The 20,807-nt window shown below is 40.5% G+C and overlaps 1 long non-coding RNA gene across 1 annotated transcript; it reads left to right on the top strand.

The window, feature by feature from the left end:
* The first annotated feature begins 490 nt into the window (after nucleotides 1–490).
* On the top strand, nucleotides 491–8,087 carry LOC121043205 (uncharacterized). Its single transcript, XR_005796726.1, has 2 exons — nucleotides 491–862; nucleotides 7,637–8,087. It is a non-coding gene; the product is annotated as an uncharacterized LOC121043205 (long non-coding RNA).
* Nucleotides 8,088–20,807: the final 12,720 nt, after the last annotated feature.

Genomic DNA, 20,807 nt, shown 5'->3' with positions numbered 1-20,807 from the left:
TGCGCCACCCAGGCGCCCCTCAAAACAAAAAGTTTAAAAAAAAACACATGTGCTCAATCTTCTTAACTGAACTGATGAGCAAGATCTTTTTGCTTGACATTTTCAAATACCTATTATCTCTTTCAAATTCTCTACATCAGAAGTTTTCTCTTTCCTAGTTTAGATTTTCTATTTAAATACACTCATTTTCCTTTTCTAAATGCCACCTATGCTTCTTCCTGCCCTGATGTACAGCTACTCATTTTTCAATTGTCCTCTCATTTATACTCTACAGAGAAGCCCTCCTGATTTATGTATCACCAATTTCCTGCTACATGGAGATCCAAAGCCTCTCCATTATCCTGCATTCATAGTATACCCAAGTGCCTATGGGTGAAGTCACCAAAGCCTTAGATGGTATTTAATCTATCTTCAGCCTTGTTTGAGAGGTTTTTAAAAATAATAATGTCAAATTTGTGGTCTCAAAATTTTAATCCCGGGAACAAAACAAGCCCAGGCTGGTATCCTGACCTTTTATATGGCAGCTTTCACCAAGGAATGCAAAGCATTTTATGGCATTGAATTGTGGTCATTAGGCCTGGCAAGTTGGGCAAGAGCTGCGAGGCTTATTTTTATGAAGGGATAAAATACTCAGCCCAGAACTTGAGTGCTTCATCCAACACTTACAACAAACTGGCAGCAGGAGAGGCAGTGGAGTCTGTCTTCTGTCCTTCATTTTCCTGCCTTCGTTTAGAACTCCAACGGCTCTTCCTTTTTTGAGATTTCTTATTTGCCAGTTGACAGGCCGGAGGCTAACTGAGAAGTCAGCAGAGAGGTCATTGCTCTGTCGAGTCTCCCAGCTGTGGTTGCATGAGGTGGGGAGGTAGGTCATGGCTTTGTTGGCCACTCGTGCTGAACAGCTCAGGTCCTCTACTCAGAAAGTAGGCTTTCAATTCATGTTTGCAAGTCGTTTGTTCTTGTTCTCAAGGAGACGGACTAGTTTTCTTTTCTCTTCTTTGGTGAAGTGCACTATATTATAGGCACTACTTCAAAGGGAATGCTTGGATCAGGCTACACTGAAAAATCCCCAGTAACCTGCCATAAGTTTAAAACTTTTCAGTACAGTCAATATTTTTCAAATGCTAAAGATAGGAAATGTGGCAATTTGAAAAAATTCAGCCAATGTATTCCCCATGGAGAACTCTTGCCTTCTCTCCTCTCCTGGCTGCTGGCTTGTTCTAAGGAATCTTTCTTATCTTAAAAATGTTGACCATAGGAGCGAGCCAATAGGAGCCAGCTCCCAGATTGGAGATATGGATATCTGGAGTGGGAACCCTGGGATTCATATCTGAATAGATGTATCTTTGTTCATTTCATATCAGTTCGGTATACCGAACTCTTTTAAGAAAACATTAGTGCACCGAGGATCCTGAGACTGCAGATACTGTAACCTAATAACTCCAAGGCAAATAACTTCTCACTTTAAAATAGAGGGTTAATATTTCTCTCCACCAGAACAAACCGTATGAGAATAAAGTAAATCTATCAGGTGATCGTTGCAGAGACGTAGTTTCTTAAATCCAGACCAACTGGACGAGGGTTGAATAAGAATCACCCAGAAATCTTGCTAAAAATACAGATTCTTTAGCCCCAATATCTGGTAACCCAGTTCAGTGATTCAGATGCATAGCCAGGCTAGGAAATCATTCACCTTGAAGGAAATGAAAACTGAATCATATCAGTGGGTTACAAGTTTGGAAAACAACTTATTTTTTTTATCGTTTCAATTACCCATGTACCCATTTATCCTCTCAACATGTATTTATTAAACCTCTATATAAATGCCTCCTTTATAGTAGGAATGGAACTATGTACTAGGTGTTTAATTACAGTAAAGAAGCATCCAATGAAAGGGGAAGATGTACAGGGAAGCAGATGTGTGTGTGATCTATTAAATGTAACCCTAGGGCATGCACATGGTGAAATGGAACCAAAAAAACCATCACTGAATCATCCGGCCTCAAGGAGTTGGGGTGGGGGGAATTTCATAGAGGAAGTAAACTCTGATCTGGGTTCTAAAGGGTAGCTGGGTGAAGAACAATTGGTGAAGAGAGATGAGATAATGAGAAAGTGTGTATTAAGACCCCAGAAGTGAAAATACTATGATATAGGGATTTCCAGTAGTTTAGTACAGCAAGAGTACAAGAAGGCCATGGGGAATTGGTGAAGGGTGAGTAGGAAAGTAATGAGCAGGTCATGAAAGGCTCTCTCGTAAGAGATCACATGTCCTTATTTACGTGTGACAGTCCTCATTCATGCCTCTTGTCCCAGGTTAATTTTAGTAGCCTCTCCTTCTCTTTCAAAAGAAGATACATTTTTAAAAAGTGTATCTTATTTGTTTATTTATTTATTTAGAGAGGAGCAGGGGAGAGGGGGAGAGAGACACAGAGAGAGAATCCCAAGCAGGCTGCATGCTATCAGCACAGAGCCCAACAGGGAGTTTGAACTCACAAACTGTGGGGTCATGACTTGAGCAGAATTTAAAAGCAGACGCTTAATCGACTGAGCCATCCAGGCACCCGAAAAGAAGATACATTGTATGGTTGGCCCACTTATAGCCATGGCTAAGGAGTCTGGCCTTTTGGTCAGAGGAAAACATATTGTCTTTGGAAGGATCAAGCAGGAGAGTGAGTTGATCTGATTTCTGGTTTGATAAGCTCACCTAGCTGCAGCACAGAGAATAGATTGTAGCCGGACAGGATTGGAGTCAGGGATATTGTTTGGTGAGTGACTATAGGAATCCCTGCAAGAGCTGTAATGGGTTGAAAAGAAAGGATGGCTGTGGGGGTGAGCGGAAGGAATGGATTTCAGCAATGTTAACAATCAGACTGGACTTACCACTTAACATGTGATTGTGGATAAGTTACTTAATTTTTTTCCCCTCCATTTGAATGAGGGGCTATAACAATTCCTCTTGGCATTCTCCTAAGACATAAAAGAACAAATTTTTTAGCACACATCCTGTGAGGCCCTCATTAGTTGTTTTCCCTTTTCCTGCCAGCCAAGGCCCTCATCTCCATAGGGCGCTTCCCAGCTCCACCTCTGGTGGTCTCTTCTCCATCTCCCAAATTAGGTGACGTTAATTCTATTCTCAATTTCCTGGTGCTTCTATCCCTGCCTCTCATTCCCTCAATGCCCAGATACCAGGTGGATGTCTCCAAGAATAGCTTAATTTTGTTGGAAGATATGCTTATGATTTATAGTTGCTTGAAGGATGCATGTATCCATTAAAACAATGACAGCAACAAAAACCCTATCAGGCTTTAACTTAAAAACATGCCTCAAAGGCTGTACAGGTAAGCAGTCTGACCTATGGACATGGTAGCTATGCACCCAGAATTTTCTATAGCAGCCAGTCATCTGTCCTAGTGTTTTCGGTTTAGGAAATAAGGTGTCTTTAGGGACACCTGGGTGGCTCAGTTGGTTAAGCGTTCGACTTGAGCGCAGGTCCTAACTTTGGTCCGTGAGTTTGGCCCCGTATCAGCCTCTGTGCTGACAGCTCAGAGTCTGGATCCTACTTCAGATTCTGTGTCTCCTTCTCTCTGTCCATTGCCACCCCCACCCCCACCCCACTGTGCTTGTGCTCTGCCTCTCTCTCAAAAATAAATGAACATTAAAAAAATTAGAAAATAAGTTGTCTTTGAAGAAAAATGACAATTTTTTTTTTGGAATCAGCTTCACCCTCTACTATAAAACACTTCTTCCTTTTCTTTCTTTCCTTTTCTCCACTCCTTCTTCCCTTTCATTTCTTGTCTACATCTTTCCCTTTTACTCACTTTCCTCTTCCTCTGCTGTATATATGTTTGCCTCTAATGACACCACCAGGCACCTTGACCTCTGTAGTTTGGCTTCAAGATTTGTGTGTGTGTATATGTGTGTGTGCGTGTGTGTATATGTGTGTGTGTGTGTGTGTGTGTGTGTGTGTGTGAGAGAGAGAGAGAGAGAGAGAGAGAGAGAGAGAAGAGAATCTTAAGCAGGCTCCACACTCAGCACAGAGCCCGATGCGGGGCTTGGTCTCATGATCACAAGATCATGACCTGAGCCAAAATCAAGAGTCAGGTGCTCAACTGACTGAGCCACCCAGGTGCCCCTTTGGCTTTAAGGTTCTTTATAACCCAGCTTCTCTCCATCAAGTTAGACCCTTTGTCCAAGTCAGTTTCTTTCCCCAAGTGTGGTGTACTTTCCCCCTTGTCAGTGTTTATGTGAAGACTTTATCCACCAAGCCCTTGTGTCTGAGTTGGCTCTGCTGAGCTGAGTTTCCATCTTTTTCAAGAAGCACTTTCGTTGTCTACCTCCAGTCGTGGGTTGATGCCCTCCTTTTCTGCCTCTGCCTAATTCCTTTAGCACCAACGATCTGAATCTGCAACTCTTACAAAACCTTTTATGTGTGCATGTCTGATCTTACCAACTATGTCAATAGCTCCTGGTCAGGAGATTTTTGTTGTACAAACTCTTATGTCACCCACCAAACCCAGCATGAACTTTACACACAATAAGTTACCGATTTTTAATTATATGAGAAGTATAGAGAAAAGCTCCTTATTATTCCCTTTCTTAAAACTAGGCTTTTCTTTTCACTAGGCTTACAGACACCATGAGTATTCTTGTCTCTCAGTAGCAACCAGTGGTCTTGTCTTCAGAATTTCTGGTTTGGGAAGTTGGGAAAGGTTAGGGTCTCACATCGAAAATACGGATATGAAATGCCTATTATTCCTGTCTTCTGAGTTTTCATAAAGTTAATTTTTTTAATGTTTATTTTTGAGAGAGAAAGAGAAAGACTGCATGTGTCTGAATGTGCCCTTATGAGAGGGGAAGCGGCAGAGAGAGAGGGAAACAGAGGCTCTGAAGCTATCAGTGCAGAGCCTGATGCAGGGCTCAAATTCACAAACCCTGAGATCATGGCCTGAGCCAAAGTCGGACACTTCACCAACTAAGCCACCCAGGCACCCCTGAGTTGTCATAAAATTAAATGAAGCAATGTATTTATGGTTTCTGTTCAACTTATTTTGTGAGTACACATAAATAGAAGGGCAACTGACATTGTTTTAAATAATTGATCTTACCATGGACAATATCCAGCCTGATATCTTTCCTGTTTTCCATTAAGACTGAGTCACTTCTCCTGTGGGCAGTTAGTGTTTGTCCTTAAACTTAGGGCAAGCTGTACTCCTGGTTCATCTCTAAGAGAAGGTCCAAGGTAAAAAAAATCATAGAACTCATTCTAGTACCCTAGAATTCTGGATGTTTGGTTTTTCCTAATTTGTAGAGACAGTTTAACAGTGTATGGTCATTGGCGAAGCAGTTCCTGATGAAGTATTAATGTTTTTTAGATTAGGCTATGGATCATGAAGTCATGGTTCATGTTGCTTTTCTTAATGGAACTTAATGGAAACTACACAAATAGAGACAAGCCTGCTTATTCAACCTTATCTAGAATAGTTAACATTTGAGCACAATAACCTTCCCCTTCTATAAATAATCCTTTAGGTGAAGGAGCGTATTTGTACAGTTTCATCCTTCATTCCTTCACCCTCTCATTCATTCCACAAATATTTATTGTTTGTGCACTATGTGGCGGTCACTATTCACAGCTCTGGAGATACAGCAGTAAACAAACAAAAAAATGATCTCTTCACGTCAGGTGCTTATACTTTAAAAGGGAGAAACAGACAAAAGAGTCAATAAATAGGATACATACAATTGTTATAACAGCCATGAAGGAAGTTGATAGGGTGATATGAGAGAGAATAATGGGGCATGGAAATAGGATGAGCAGTGAAGGTTCCTCTGAGAATATCATATGGACCAATTTGCAAGGAGTCATCAAAAGAGTCTTCTAGATAGAAGGAATGGCAATGCAAAGGCCCAAGGCATAAAAGAGTTTGACAAGTTCAAGATAGAGAAAGGAGCATGATATATAGCTAAACAAGCGTTAAGAAAGAGGAGAGTGGCATAAGGTTGGAGAAACAGGCGGCCAAAGCCAAGAATGAGAATAGAAATGAGTAGGCAGGTGGTTTGGAAACTGAACAAGGGGACTGAAGTCTCCTTTCAAAAGAAGATGTGCATAATCAGTTGCTGTTGGTGTCTTTAAGCAACCATGTCCTTTTCTCCTAAACCTGAAATTGCCTTGTGACTGGCTCATCTCATCTGAGTAGTGGTACGTGAGCTGTCTTCTCCATTGATTTTACTCAAGAAAACACCCTGTTTGGGAGGCCTTTCCATATGCAAAGGAGATAACTATTGAATAAAAAGGGGCTAATTTGGCATAGACCAACATGTTAAATATTATCCACTCTCCCATGGGCTTTTTAAGATATCAAAGCTTCCCTTTGGTCTATAAACTCATGTGGATTTGAAGGTAAATTAAATCTGGAAGTTTCTGATTCATTTACATTTAGCTCATATCATGTCATTCTTTTACAGTGGTTTGAAGTTTATGAAACTTCTTAAGACTTATTTATTTAAAAAAAAAAACTATGTAACATAAAAAAAAAACACGCTTGTAACTCTTCTTGTTCTTAAGAACAAGAGACGATGATTTTATAAACACAAATAAACAGAAAAGCCCAATGCCAGAGCTCAGTTTGCAACATTAAAAGTTAGGATGCTTGCATACGTTTCAAATTAAGCAAATGGAGTCACACACCCAGCATAAAATGAGAACATAGGACTTCGGTAAAATGTGCAATGCTATCATTTATGTAGAGTAGAAACTATAGCGTATTATCAAGACACAAGTTTCCCTCTGTGTATTTCCTCACTTCACCTCAATTCCGCAAGTTATTGAATTTCAGAGATTCCAGAAATACCAGACCTTTAGAAAAAAATCATCAAACCACAAACAGACAGTATTTGAAGAGGCTTTATAAAAGGTCATTTTATGTGGTAAGGAATTTTTGTTTGCAAGTGACAGATAATCCACTCCGAGTGAGCTTAAACAGAAGAAGAAATTAATTGGTTTATGTGACTGAAAAAATCAGAGGTAGAAGGGGTTCAGGCATGGGAGAATTTGGAAACTCAGTGTCATCAGAACACCCTGTCTTTCCACCTCTAGGCTCTGGCTTCCCTTCTTGGCTTCATGTGATAGTCAGATGGCTCTAAATAACTCTGGGCCATGTGGTCCCAGATGCCACTGAAGTCCAATGGGGATTAAAGAGTGCACATATGCCCTCCTCTTGGTAATTGTTCCAAAGCTTCCCAGATCTCTGTCCGACTGGTTTGGGAGTTCATTTCTGTGACTGGCCTGGCTCCAGTTATTTGCTACCCATGGAATTAGGGAGTTGAGTGCATTTGCTTGAACCACAGGGATAAAGCTGTGGAAGTGATATCCCAGAGGAAAACTGGAGAGTAAAATAAATAATCCAACAAACAAACAAAGCAAACAAAAGTGTCCACTACAGAACCTACTGCACCCATGCATCTGATGTTTGGCTCCCTTGAGCTGGGAAGGTGAAATAGCAGGGTGGATTGAAGTCCTCACTTGGTCATAAATTACCGAGGCGATGTGGCCAAGTCCTCTCATTTCTCTGCCCCTCAGTGTCCTTGTTTCTACAAGGAGGGGGACTAAACACAATGCTCTCTCTGAATTTTCTTCCAGCTCTGAAATGGTAATGATCCCAAGCTTGCCAAATAAGAATGGGAAGAGTCTCCTGGCCTAAGATTTCATGGAAAAGAAAACGGAAGCAGGCCCAGGTGCAGGGCAGAAAAGGGAGCCAGCAGACCCTGGGCCATAGAGTGAAGGAAGCAGAGAGAACGCTCAGGGGAGTGAGGTCAGCTCCGGGACAGGACATCTCCTTGCAAGCTGAGGAGCACCCTCCAGTCTCTGCTGCTGTACTCAGAGTGAATGCAGTGGCACAGCGGTGATAGTTGCCATAGAGAGGGACAAATAGACTGTTGTTTAGTGCAAGGGCTTGATTTCTGCCAGAAAGTTTCACACTCAAAATAAATATTATATATGGCTCCCATCAGAAGTATCTAATCTAGAAAGAAGAAAAATGTCTATTTTCTGAGGTGTTTTAATAAAGTGCTTTAATTCTAGATGTCCATAATCTCGCATTGTATGTGTTTTGGAATTTAATTATTGAAGGGGGAGAGATTTTAAGAAGCAAATAAAGAACACGTGCCGTGTATTTTATGACCATAAGTGGGGTACAGTACAGTACGTTATATAATCATCTGGATCAATATTTCTGCAGTCAAACATGTGAATGTTCACATTAAGAGATAAATAAAGACTAAAAATAACCTCTTATGTGTCCAGGTCAGATTCTTGAAACAAAACAAAACACAGTTTCCAGAGCTGTTTGGAGCTTAAAGTTGTGGATAAAGTACTATGGACCTATAGGTACATAGGTACCTATAGAGCGGACTGAGATCATTTTGGATAAGACAAAGGAAAGACCTGGGATTTTGGAATGTCAAAGAATGAATTGAATTGTTTTTCTTCACGTCAAGGGACCTAGAATTTACTCTCCTGTTTTTTTCCTCGGCACCCAGTCTCTAGTAGGTGTTCAGTGACTATGACATAAATACTTTCTACCTAGTTTGGCTGCTTGGCTGTGTTCTCATCATTGCTTTGGAGTCTCCACGGAACAGCCAAGAACAAGTTCATGCCTCTACAGCATTTGATGGGTTGGTGACTATTCCTAGGTCTCTCTTTCACTGACTATGTCAAGCCACGTTGTATCTAAACCTCTGGAGAGTGCCCTTTGGTTTCTTTTTTGGGCTGTGTTTCCTCCACCTGCTTTGATGTGCCAGTGTTCTCATCCCTTTTCCCTCTGTACATTTCTTCATGGTGAGCTAGAGATCACCTCCAGGCATCACTGACCACTTGTACGCTCACATATCCAAAGCTGTACCTCTCTCTAACTTATATGGTTCTTCTGAGATCAGGACTTGTCGTTGGCAAGGCATTTCCAAATTCAAACGTGCGAATGAGTTTCAAATAGAATTTATTACTTTCCCTTTCCCCCAACCCCACTCCCATAGATTACTTTAGTGAAACGTATCCCCTTTTATTCAGGTGCTCGAGATAGAATCCAGCTCTATCAATTACACCTAGTTTATATCTTCCCTATGCATTTTTTTTCTCCATTTTTACTCTGCCACTATCTTATTCTAAACTCCACCATCTCTTGCCTGGATTTGTTCCGTGGCCTCCTAACTCAATTCTCTGTTTTCAGTTACCACTTCCTACAATCCACCTATTCTGTCAGTATTCGCGAAATCTTTCTCGAGTGAAAAATCTGATCAAGTTATGACTTTGCATCAAATCTTGTGGCTTTCCTCACCGTCAAGATCAACTCGAAACTTCTTTATATAGATACTAAACTCCAAGTGGCCAAACCTCTAATTTCTAGACTCATTTTTGGCTCTCACTCTATGCCCCAGTCACAGGAACTATTTGTGGCTCTCCCAACACACTCAAGCCATTTGGCCTTTTGCTCCTCTGCACATGGTATCCTTACTTTCTAAAACTGCTCATCCCCTCAAATGCGTAATTAACTTACGTTTGTAATTCAGACTCAACTTAGAAACCTGCTCCTTTAGCAAGTTGTTGTAGTCATACCCACCTGGGATTAGTGTCCTCTCTGCACACCTACAGCACTCTGCTTATATTATGTAGTATAACATGCTTTCTGATGTCTATTCTCTTTCATAAGATCGTTAGTTCTTTGTGAGCAGAGGCCAAGAAACTCATATCTTCATTGCCTAAAAAATGCTTGACCCATAATATCCCTCAGTAGATTTTTGTCAAATGGAGGAATGAATGAATGAATACACACACACACACACACACACACACACAGGCTCCTATAAAGCATTTTTTTTTTTTTACTTTCCTGAAATGTTAAATGTTGGCTAATTAACTCTAGGAAATTCCTTTTTAATTTTTTCATGATTCAAACAACTAGTATATCATTCAGGATAAGTGAGGTTCTTCTGCAGTAACAATCTTTTTTTTTTTTTTTTTTTTTTTTAACGTTGTTATTCATTCTTTGAGAGACAGAGAGACAGAGCGCAAGCAGGGGAGGGGCAGACAGAGAGGGAGACACAGAATCTGAAGCAGGCTCTGAGCTGTCAGTACAGAGCCCAACACGGGGCTCAAACCCACGAACTATGAGATCATGACCTGAGCCAAAGTTGGCTGCTTAACTGACTGAGCCACCCAGGCGCCCCCACAGTAACAATCTTTAATCTCAGAGGTCATATGACCTCAATTCATTGCTTGGGCCCCAAGTAGTGCAAGCCTACTATGTACTCAGAATCACAGAACATCTGGAAAATTTGAGGACCAGCAGAGATTTATTTATTTATTTATTTATGGTAATGTTTATTTATTTATTTCTTAAAAAAATTTTTTAAATATGAAATTTGTCAAATTGGTTTCCATACAACACCCAGTGCTCATCCCAACAGGTGCCCTCTTCAGTGCCCATCACCCACCCTCCTCTCCCTCCCACCCCCCATCAACCCTCAGTTTATTCTCAGTTTTTAAGAGTCTCTTATGGTTTGCCTCCTTCCGTCTCTGTAACTTTTTTTTTCCCTTTCCCCTCCCCCATGGTCTTCTGTTAAGTTTCTCAGGATCCACATAAGAGTGAAAACATATGGTATCTGTCTTTCTCTGTATGACTTATTTCACTTAGCATAACACTCTCCAGTTCCATCCACGTTGCTACAAAAGGCCATATTTCATTCTTTCTCATTGCCAAGTAGTATTCCATTGTATATATAAACCACAACTTCTTTATCCATTCATCAGTCGGTGGACATTTAGGCTCTTTCCATCATTTGGCTATTGTTGGAAGTGCTGCTATAAACATTGGGGTACAAATGCCCCTATGCGTCAACACTCCTGTATTCCATCAATAGCACCGCTAGGAATTTACCCAAGGCATGCAGAGTTTTAAATATAAAGACTTTTCATTTGTTTTTTCATTTAGAATGTCACATTTATGAGTAAAAACATACAGTTTGACATCAGTTTGATTTTTAAAAAGCAACTCCTACACCACTAGGAATTTGATTCATCCATCTTCTTCGACGTTAGCACCCGAAATCCTGATTCTCTCTGCCTCTGAATCCTGATAACTTCCTCTGAGCACTACACACCCCATCACCAACGGAATCCCTCCCTCCTTTCCTTCCTTCCTTCCTTCCTCTCCCTATTCCTCCTACCCTGACCATTATCTCTCCATGTCTGAATTATAGCACTAGCTTGCAGATCTCCAGTCTCTCCTCCTTCAATCTGCCCTTACACATTGCAGCTAGAATGATCCTACTAAAGCACTGCTTTGTGTTTCTTCAGAGCTTACAGAATAAAATATTAAACCTATAGCTTATCACCCAAGGCCTGTTATAATTTGTTCCTGACCTCCACTGTGACCTCATTTTCTCATTATCTTCCTGCAAAAGCCTTTGGCTTATGCAAAGGGGCCCTCCTTGAGCCTTCTCCTTCTTATCTGGACTGGTTTAATAATGACAGCCCTTATCTCATAGGATTGTCATGAAGATTGAATGAAACAATATGAGGAGGGCTTCTAGCATACTGCCCTGCCATACACTCGGCCCATGATATTGTGGCACATGGTTAAAAATATGTATTATACCTTTATAACACTCTTATTAGCAATCTCTTATTAAGTATCAGCACTAGGTAGGATGCCAGTGTCCTTGTCATTCTTTAGGATTCCCTGAGAATAAAGAGTATACTAACAAACACACAAATGCTTGTCATTCATACTGAAAAAACTAGATAGTTATAATTCAGGTTTTTTGCAAAAAATAATCCTGGTTTGTATCACCCAAATGATGGCATGCACTTACATAGTCCTCAGTTTTGATGAGTTTCACTGTGCCTTCCAAAAATTAAACAGCACTCAAAGTGTTATTATTTTGAAGATGGAAGAATTTGCTTTTTTTTTGTTGCCAGGCTGCGTTATAAATCTGCTATGCTTTGTAGTAGTAAAGGTGGTCAAAAGATGTTACATCAGCTACTTGTGCACTCACTGAGAATAGGGATGGTACACCTGTGGGTCCCTTATAAATGCACCCATATTTAGATTGCCTGAGGTAGGGCTGTGAAGATGATGCTGTACTGAAGCAAGAGCACTAGACTAGGAGTCTGAAAAAATCTGTCTTCTGAGATCTATTTAGAGCTAATGAACCATTAACATCATTTTCTCAGTAGGATGTGAACCGTATCTGCTTTCTCAGAAGATTGTTGTAAATAACAAACTATACCTGTCAAAGTGTTTTGTTCAAATTGGTAGATTGATTTCTGCATGCAATTTACATATGTAAAATGTAACGTAATATGCAAAGCATGTAAGAAAGATTTTCATTACATATGTGGTATTTGTTGAAACATTCTTTAAGACCAAACTAGATTCCTTTCTAAGAGGAATTAGAATTCCTTCTAAGAGGAATTCAGAGTCAACTACAAGTACTAAAAATGCTTTTTACTATTATTTCTTATTTTTGGTGCTGGTATTCCTGAAGAGAAGGAAGACATAAAGAAGGAAAAGGTTTTATATAAAAAAGGAAATTTGAGAAATACGACCTTATTTGGTGAATGAAAACAAAAATTAATTTATCTCCTTGACATTGAAAATAGGGTTGTTAGATAAAAACCAGATTTCTTTGGGCTACTGTCTGTATTTCCAGAATGAATCAAAGTCTCTGCTACCCTTTGGGAGGATGTCGCTGGTTAGTACCTTGCTACTTTGTTCAAAATATCAGTGGCAAAAACAACAGCAATAGCAATTTCTGCTTCAAGTCCTACCGTGCAATAAAATCAGAGCATTGCTCATCTGCCAGCCTGGAGAAAAAACTGATCCAGAAATTAAGACACTGGCTCTAAATCGCACAACTGAGCGAAAATATGAAACAAGTCCCACCTGGCTCCGAACTCCGTTTCCATCATGGCACCACCCGACCAAGCTTGTTGTGAGAATCACAGTGACTTCAATCAAGAAGGTGAAGGTGGAATGAGAAAGTTTACTACAAGATGCAGCATTGTAAATAGTTTGGATTATTGCATGAAGCGCAGGACGGCCTTCAGTGTGTGTTGTTATAAACAATTCAATCACCACAGGGGTATAAGGTGAAGGCTAGAAGAGCAATGCCCAAACTCAGAAGTCATGGCCAAGTTTTGCAAGCGGAGCCCAGGGAGTATGTTCCACAATTGTGTTTTGATGAACAGTGAAAGAGATTGAAAGGTGTTGAAAAGGGGACATTTAATTGTACTATAGTGAGTGTCTCAAGGACATGAAAGACACTGATGTTTTTAGTCCCTCTCCACTGTGGAAACAGGCATTCTGATGACAATTATTGCTATCTATGCTTTTTAATGATTAAGTTTTAACTAGTGACTCAAGAGAGGCCTTAGCTCTCAGCTCTTAGACCAGCATGCTGCATAGAACCTTACACTTTGGGTTTGCGCCTTACCCTGAGGAAAGGGACTTGAAAGGACATCGTCTTAAAGTGGAAAACCTTTCTGCAGTCCCCCACCCTTAAGCAGCTGCCTCTGAAGTTTCTAACATGTACTCTGACTGCCCTCTCCTGGTTGGATGGAAAAACAGCTAAAAGAAAAGTGAACGTGGGTTTTTAGCACTGCTCTTAGACTAACCTGAATTTCATAGAAATGGAAATTGCCAAGGGATCAAAAGCGAAAAACAACAGGACAGAAAGAGAATTCTTACTTGTGACTTTGTAGTGCAAATATAAACCGAGACTAAACAAATTCCACAAAAAAGTATCCCCATGTTGGAATGAAGTCATGCTTTAGAGTCATTTGATCAATAGGGCTGTCCCAGAGCTATCTAGCACGTGACCAGAATTCATCCGAGTTCTGGACAGGTTTGTCTCAGATCCCATAAACTATAAGGCAGGACTCAGTGGAGCCGGGGACACCGAAATTGCATTGATTTCCATTCACTGACACACTCATTGCCTGGTGCCCTCTGTAGTACCCTACTGGCAGCTCTAAAGGCTGATACCAGACTGAATGCAAACAAAGAGGTAGCTGGTGATCCATGGAAATAGTTTGTGTTTCACTGTAAAATACGCCAGCATTTCTCCAGTGTTTATCGACCAAATTCGTGGCTATGATAACACCTAAAAGTGTGTATCTACTCAACTCCTTGCACTTCGTTCAGAATTGTAATCTTTAAAAATGTTTTGGATCCCAGTACTTACTGGGTTCTTGGACCACACTGCTTAGGTTTGAAATGTGACTGTGCTCCTTGCTGCATGATCTTACACAAGTCTCAGAATTTCAGGGTCCTCAATTTCTGTACCTGGAAAATGGTGATCATAAGAGTGTCTTGGGTTATTCGAGAGAGTAAATGGGAAACATCTAATACTCTTAGATTAGTAACTAGCACCTAATAAATGTTCAGTAAATGTTACCTGCTAGTGTTATTCTATGTCATTAAGAAGGTCCTTTAAAAAATAGAACTGTGGTTAGGCAAGACATTTACAGAGCTTGACTCATCAAAAGAAATAAGGATGATAGAATCCAGGTGATACTTAACCACCCAAATCCAGGGCGGGGGGGGGGGGGGGGCTATACATTTTGGGAGAGGTCATCACAGAGCCTTGACCCACTGGAGTTTATGCAGTTGGTTAGTAGAACGTGGCTCCTGTAGGGGCAAAAACAGATGAGCAACCAACGAGAGTACTGCATATTACATCCAGCCAAAAACAGGAGAAAATGGATGAGCATGAAACTGTTGGCAATTATTCACTTTTCTTGCTCAGCCCACAACCTGAACGTATTTTCAGACCTGGAAACTTATTAACTGAAGAAGTGGCTAATTCCCCACGAGGAAGGACCTCAGATGTACACTATAATGATACCCTTGATCCTTCTCCAAGTGATTAATATTGATTAAAGGAGAGTGGCAAGATATTTTGAAGGACTTTGGACAGAAGGGCTGAGTTGGCATGGATGTTTGGAGATCCAAGCATGATTATCATTCCTGTTTGAGTAGGGACAGAGGGGGACAATAGATTCCTGGCCAAAATCCAGCTTACAAAGAACCTACTATGTGTGTGAACCAACTTGGTTATCATCTTCCTGGTTCCTAAATGTATAACTGGATTTACCATACTTGGCAATTAGAGTAAACTTCATATTGGATCCTTGGTCTGTAGATTAAGAGCTATCATAGAAGGAGAGGCCAAGTGGAAGCTTCTGAAACTGCACAGCCCCTCAACCAATATATTAAATGAAAAAAAAATATATATATATATTACATTCTGGGGGAAGGGATATGACCTAGAATAGTGCCATCATTAGGATTTTAAGGATGCAGGGGAGAAGGTCCCTAACATATCTCTATTTAATTCAGCAGTTTGGCCTCCGAAGGAATCAGAAACATCTTTGTGAATGACCATAGAATGGTCCTGATTGTGGCTGGCATGCCAGACAAGATGTCAGGCACTTGGTAAGGTGAAGGAGTTTGTTCCATCTTAATCAAAAAAGGGGATCAGAAACAGTTGGCTTTCACATGGATCGGATAGTAATACACATCACAGATGTGTCCAGAACTAGAATAAATTTTCTGTTATGTGCCATGATATAGTCTGCAGAGATCTGGACGATCTTGACATAACCGCAGCACATTTTACTGAACATGACATTAATACTATTAGGATGAGCACAAGAGCCAGCTTAAGACCTTGGTATATTGTGCACTCCAGAGGGCATGAGAGAAACCCTGCAAAGATTCAGGGACCCTCCTTTTCTTACAAAACTTGTAGTCAGCAGCATGTTGGAGCACCCTTTCTAAAGAAGTCAAATTGCTGTGTCTTGCTTTCTTAACCACAAAGATGGAAGCACCATGGTTTTCTGAAGCCAATACATTCCACGTGTAGGAATATTGTTCTGGTCCGTATTCTGGTTGACATAAAAAGGATACTTCTTTGAGGTCCAGACCCAAGTTCTGGCACAGCACCCTGTCTTAGTCATCTCAGACTGCCAGAACGAAACACCAGACTGAGTGGCTTAAATAACAGAAATGTATTTCCTTATGGTTCTGGAGGCTCTAAGTCCCAGATCCCAGTCCAGCAGAGACAGTTTCTGGTGAGGACTCTCTCCCTGGTTTGCAGAAAGCCCATTGTCTCGCTGTGTCCTCACAGTGGGGAGGGAGAAGAATCTCCCCAATGTCGCCTCCCTCTAGCCTTTGGCAACCACTAATTTGTTCTCTGTCTCTAGATTTATTCTGTATATTTCATATAAATGGAGTCATACAATATGTGACCTTTTGTGTCTGTCTTGTTTCACTTAGCATAATGTTTTCTAGGTTCATCCACATTTAGCAGGTATTCCTTTTTATGACTTATTAATATTCCATTATATGGATAGACCACATTTGTGTATCCATTCATGCGTTGATGGACATTTGGGTTTGTTTCCCAATGTGCTACAATGGCCATTCGTGTACAAGTACTTGTTTGAATACCTGTTTCAACTCTTTTGGGTATATATTTAGGAATGGAATTCTTGCCGGGTCATGTGATAACTCTCTGAATATCTGCTAAAATATTTTGAGGAACTGCCAAAGTGTCATTCCACAGTGATGGTATCATGTTACATTTTTTTTTTTTTTTTTTTTAGAAATAAGTTATTTTGTTTTATTTATTTTGAGAGAGAGAGAGCATGCATGAGCAGGGGAGAGGCAGACGGAGATAGAGAATCTCAAGCAGGTTCCACATTGGGCGTGGAGCCCGATGGACACAGGGCTCAATCTCATGACTGTTAGATCATGATCTGAACCGAAATCAAGAGATGCTTAACAAACTGAGCCAGGCACCCCTCATTTTACATTCTTATAAGTGATTAATGAAGGTTCCAATTTAGTTATTTTTCTTCTAAAAAACATTACAGCCACCCTAGTGAATGTGAAGTGGTTTTGACTTTCATTCCTTGGTGGCTAATGATATTTAGCATCTTTTCACGTATTTGTTGGCTATTTGTGTATCTTCTTTTTTTTTTTATTTTTTTAAATTTTTTTTTTCAACGTTTATTTATTTTTGGGACAGAGAGAGACAGAGCATGAACGGGGAAGGGGCAGAGAGAGAGGGAGACACAGAATCGGAAACAGGCTCCAGGCTCCGAGCCGTCAGCCCAGAGCCCGACGCGGGGCTCGAACTCACGGACCGCGAGATCGTGACCTGGCTGAAGTCGGACGCTTAACCGACTGCGCCACCCAGGCGCCCCTATTTGTGTATCTTCTTTAGAGAAATGTCCATTCAAGTCCTTTGACTGTTTCTAAACTGGGTTGCTTTTTGTTGTTGAGTTATGAGTTATTTATATATTCTAGATACTAGACCCTTACCATATATATGATTTGCAATTTTCCCCCCTATTCTGTAAGTTGTGGACAGTGTCTTTCTGACAGTGTCTCTTGATGCACAAGAATTTTGAATTTTGATGTTAAATTTATCTATTTTGTCATATCCACAAAGCCACTGTTTAACCCAAGGTCATGAGGATTTAACCCTATGTTTTCTCCAGTTTTAGCTCATGCTCCTCTTGTGAGAGGAAAAATATCTTGAGGTGAGAATGTTTACAAACTCATGCACCACAACATGATGGAGTGCTGGTCCATAAGCATGGAATCCCAGTCAACATAGCATCTAACCAGGGAGAAAGCTCTGTGATGGCGGTCATTGATCATGAGAGACCATGCAGCATCCATAAGCAGCTGGCTTGAAATGGCCTGTGGAAAGCAGAGGTGAAGCACCAGCACAGAGGCAATACTCTGTGAGGGTGGGGAGTCATCTTCCTAGATGCTAGATATGCCTTGAATCTGAAACTTCTATAAGACACTATGTCCTCAAAAGGACTCATGGGGCTGGGGCAAAAGAAGGTGGAACAGGAGTAGCCCCATTTATCATCACTCCCCATAACTCACTATGGACTTGATACTGCCTGCCCTTGCAACTTTGGGTTCTGCATGGTTACTGCTCAGATCCTCAAGAGAAATTCATTCTTGCCAGGGACAAAGCAAAGGTCTCATAAGCTGTGGCTTCTGTTGAGGCATTTAGGATTTTAGAAACCAACAGGCAGAAAGGATTCACCATCTTGACAGGGGTAACTGATCCTGGTCAGGAAGGAGTAGGGCTATCACACAATGGAGCCAGGGAGGAATGTGTATGGAACTCAGGTGATACACATAGGTACCTTCTTGGTATTTCCTTGCCCAACAGTGATGGTGAGTGGACAAGGGCAGTGACCCATACCTGTAGAAAGTATCACTGCCAGGAGTTTAGACCTCTTAGGGATTTGAGTCACAACACCAAATCAGTGACCCAGACCTGGAGAGGCTGGTGGTAGCTGCTAGGAAGTCAGAATGGATAATCACAGAGAGAGTATGGGTACCAGTGATGACCCCAAGGCTAACTGCTGTGATGGAGCTAGTAGTTTGTCTAACCTCCTTGTTCTAATCCTTCCCTTAGGACAAGAGGCCCACTGGAACCTCAGAGGAGGGGCGCCCAGGACAGGTATGGAGAAGTGGACTTATACGGCAAAGGGGCAGAAAGTGGCAGTCACCAAGTGTGCCATTCAGCTCTCCAACAGGTTACCGTCCACAGGGAGGGCAGTTATTGGACAGCCTCCACTTGCAGGTGCCTTAGGATATTCCTTCAGGTTTTAAGCTGAGGAGGTGAGATCACATTCTTTCTGGGCAATCCAAGGCCAATGACTGAGCATCGTGTTGGTACAGGATTCCCTCTTCCTAGCTAGTGTGGGAGTGCTCTATGGGCGATCTTGGTGTGGGAGCTCCCTCCTAAGTTGGTTGAGACTTTTCTCATAACTAGAACATGGTCTGAAACTCCTCCTGCCTAATCTTATTTGTCCTTCTCTTTATCTTTCATAGGCATTACCTCCAATCAATTTCTTGTATTTTTAAATCTTGGGTTCTTCTTCCCAAAGGAACTATTGCCACAGGCTTGTATATATGATCACCACTGTAGATAAATATACAAACTTAAATAAAGTGATTCAAGTCACACAGCTCTTAATGGAATATTTTTTCCTACTTAAATGTTTAGTTTCATGCTGAATAATATCCATGAAATCATGCCTTTGATGTGCAACTTATACTTTCCTAATGCACACTGGAAGTATAACTATTTAAAAAAACTATCTGAGGCAACCCTTACTCATCTCACATTGGGAAAGAGCATAGTATCCTATGCATTTGCTGAGAATATATTCATTTCATAAAAATTTATATGACCAGAGTATTTTTTGAAAGACAGGCAATTTTCCACTCAAAAGAAATGGAGCAGTACCTATCATCTCGCTAGGAAACCAAAGATATTGATAAAAGACAATGTCTATGGTTGCCAGACCCTATATTAGACATTTTCCTCTCTGATTTTATTCAAAACTTTCATCACACCAGTAGAAGAGATAAATCCAGATAAATCTGACCTCTGGATCAATGATCCATTCATTCCTATGGCCTCCAAAATGAGTATATGTGCCTTAAGAAATATTCAGGATAAATTTATTACACAGCATGATACAAGAAAATACTTTAACTGTATCTTATGATTTAAAATTAAAATGCTTTACTAATAGTTAAAATAAGTTGACACTAATTCACATATTTCATATACATAAATAGGGTACGCATGGTCAAAAATTGAGACAACTGTTAAATTGTTCAAAAGTAACAAATCTTTAGTTAACCACTATTAAATATTTTATATACTTATGTATAAAAACAAATGAGTTTATTCACATTCCAAAAATTTTCCACACAAAAGTTTTAGGGTATTCAGCAAGATGGCATATTTAATAAGCAATAACATGCGCAATTTCATGAAAAGGCAATGTGGCCCAGTACACGGATGCTTTGGCAAAACTATACATTGCCTCAGGACAGAAGACGTACTTAGAATGGTACAGGAAACTGTAGATAGAAAATTCAACAATATCCTTCATCTGGAATACCTCTCACGCATATCTGAGGATAAAACTTGGAGTTGGGAGACATAAAAAATCAAAATGCCACATGATATATACAGATATCTCCACCTCTTGTTAGTCTTAGAACAGTGACTATTGTAATTTTTAGCAAACACCACTAGCCATAGCCCTCCACTCCCATCGTAATTATAGAAAAATGACAGCCTTTGACCATTAATTCTTAGTTCTGATGATGCCTTGAAGACTATGTCAGTTGAGTCTACAGTGACATCTTTTGTCATGAAAAAGGCTGGAATAATGACCTAATGAGTTTACATGGGATGCCTCATTTTTATATGCACAGCTCCTCTGCTATAGAAGACTGATTATAAGGCAGTTTTACAATACACATATATTTAATTACTAGGGAACCTGTAGGGTAGAATTTGCCCTAAATACATCCAGAGCTAGGTGAAAAATGCCTAGTCATTTTACACCAGAAATTTGCAAGTGCTAACAAGATCAATTTTTATAGAGTATATTGATTAGAACACAAAAGTAGGTAATGCTACAACATTCATCCATTTGCCAATTCAATATATAGTTACTGAGTACATGCTTTTTGCTATGCTCTTTTCTAGGCACTGGAGAGAGAGCTGTGAACAGGGATGGCTCCTCTCCATAAGCCTTACATCCTAGTGGAGAAGAGGACAAATACAGTAAGTACGTAAAATATATGCTATTTCTATTTATGCCATATTTAAAGGTATGTCGTAAATGCCTAGGAGAAATGCAGGTATGGAGGAGGAGTGTGCCGGTATGAGACTCAGGGTGATGATTG

The sequence above is a fragment of the Herpailurus yagouaroundi genome, unplaced genomic scaffold, assembly GCF_014898765.1.
Source record: "Herpailurus yagouaroundi ecotype Mexico unplaced genomic scaffold, PumYag 186, whole genome shotgun sequence".
Lineage (NCBI taxonomy): Eukaryota > Metazoa > Chordata > Mammalia > Carnivora > Felidae > Herpailurus > Herpailurus yagouaroundi.
This window is presented reverse-complemented; position numbering and strand designations above follow the sequence as displayed.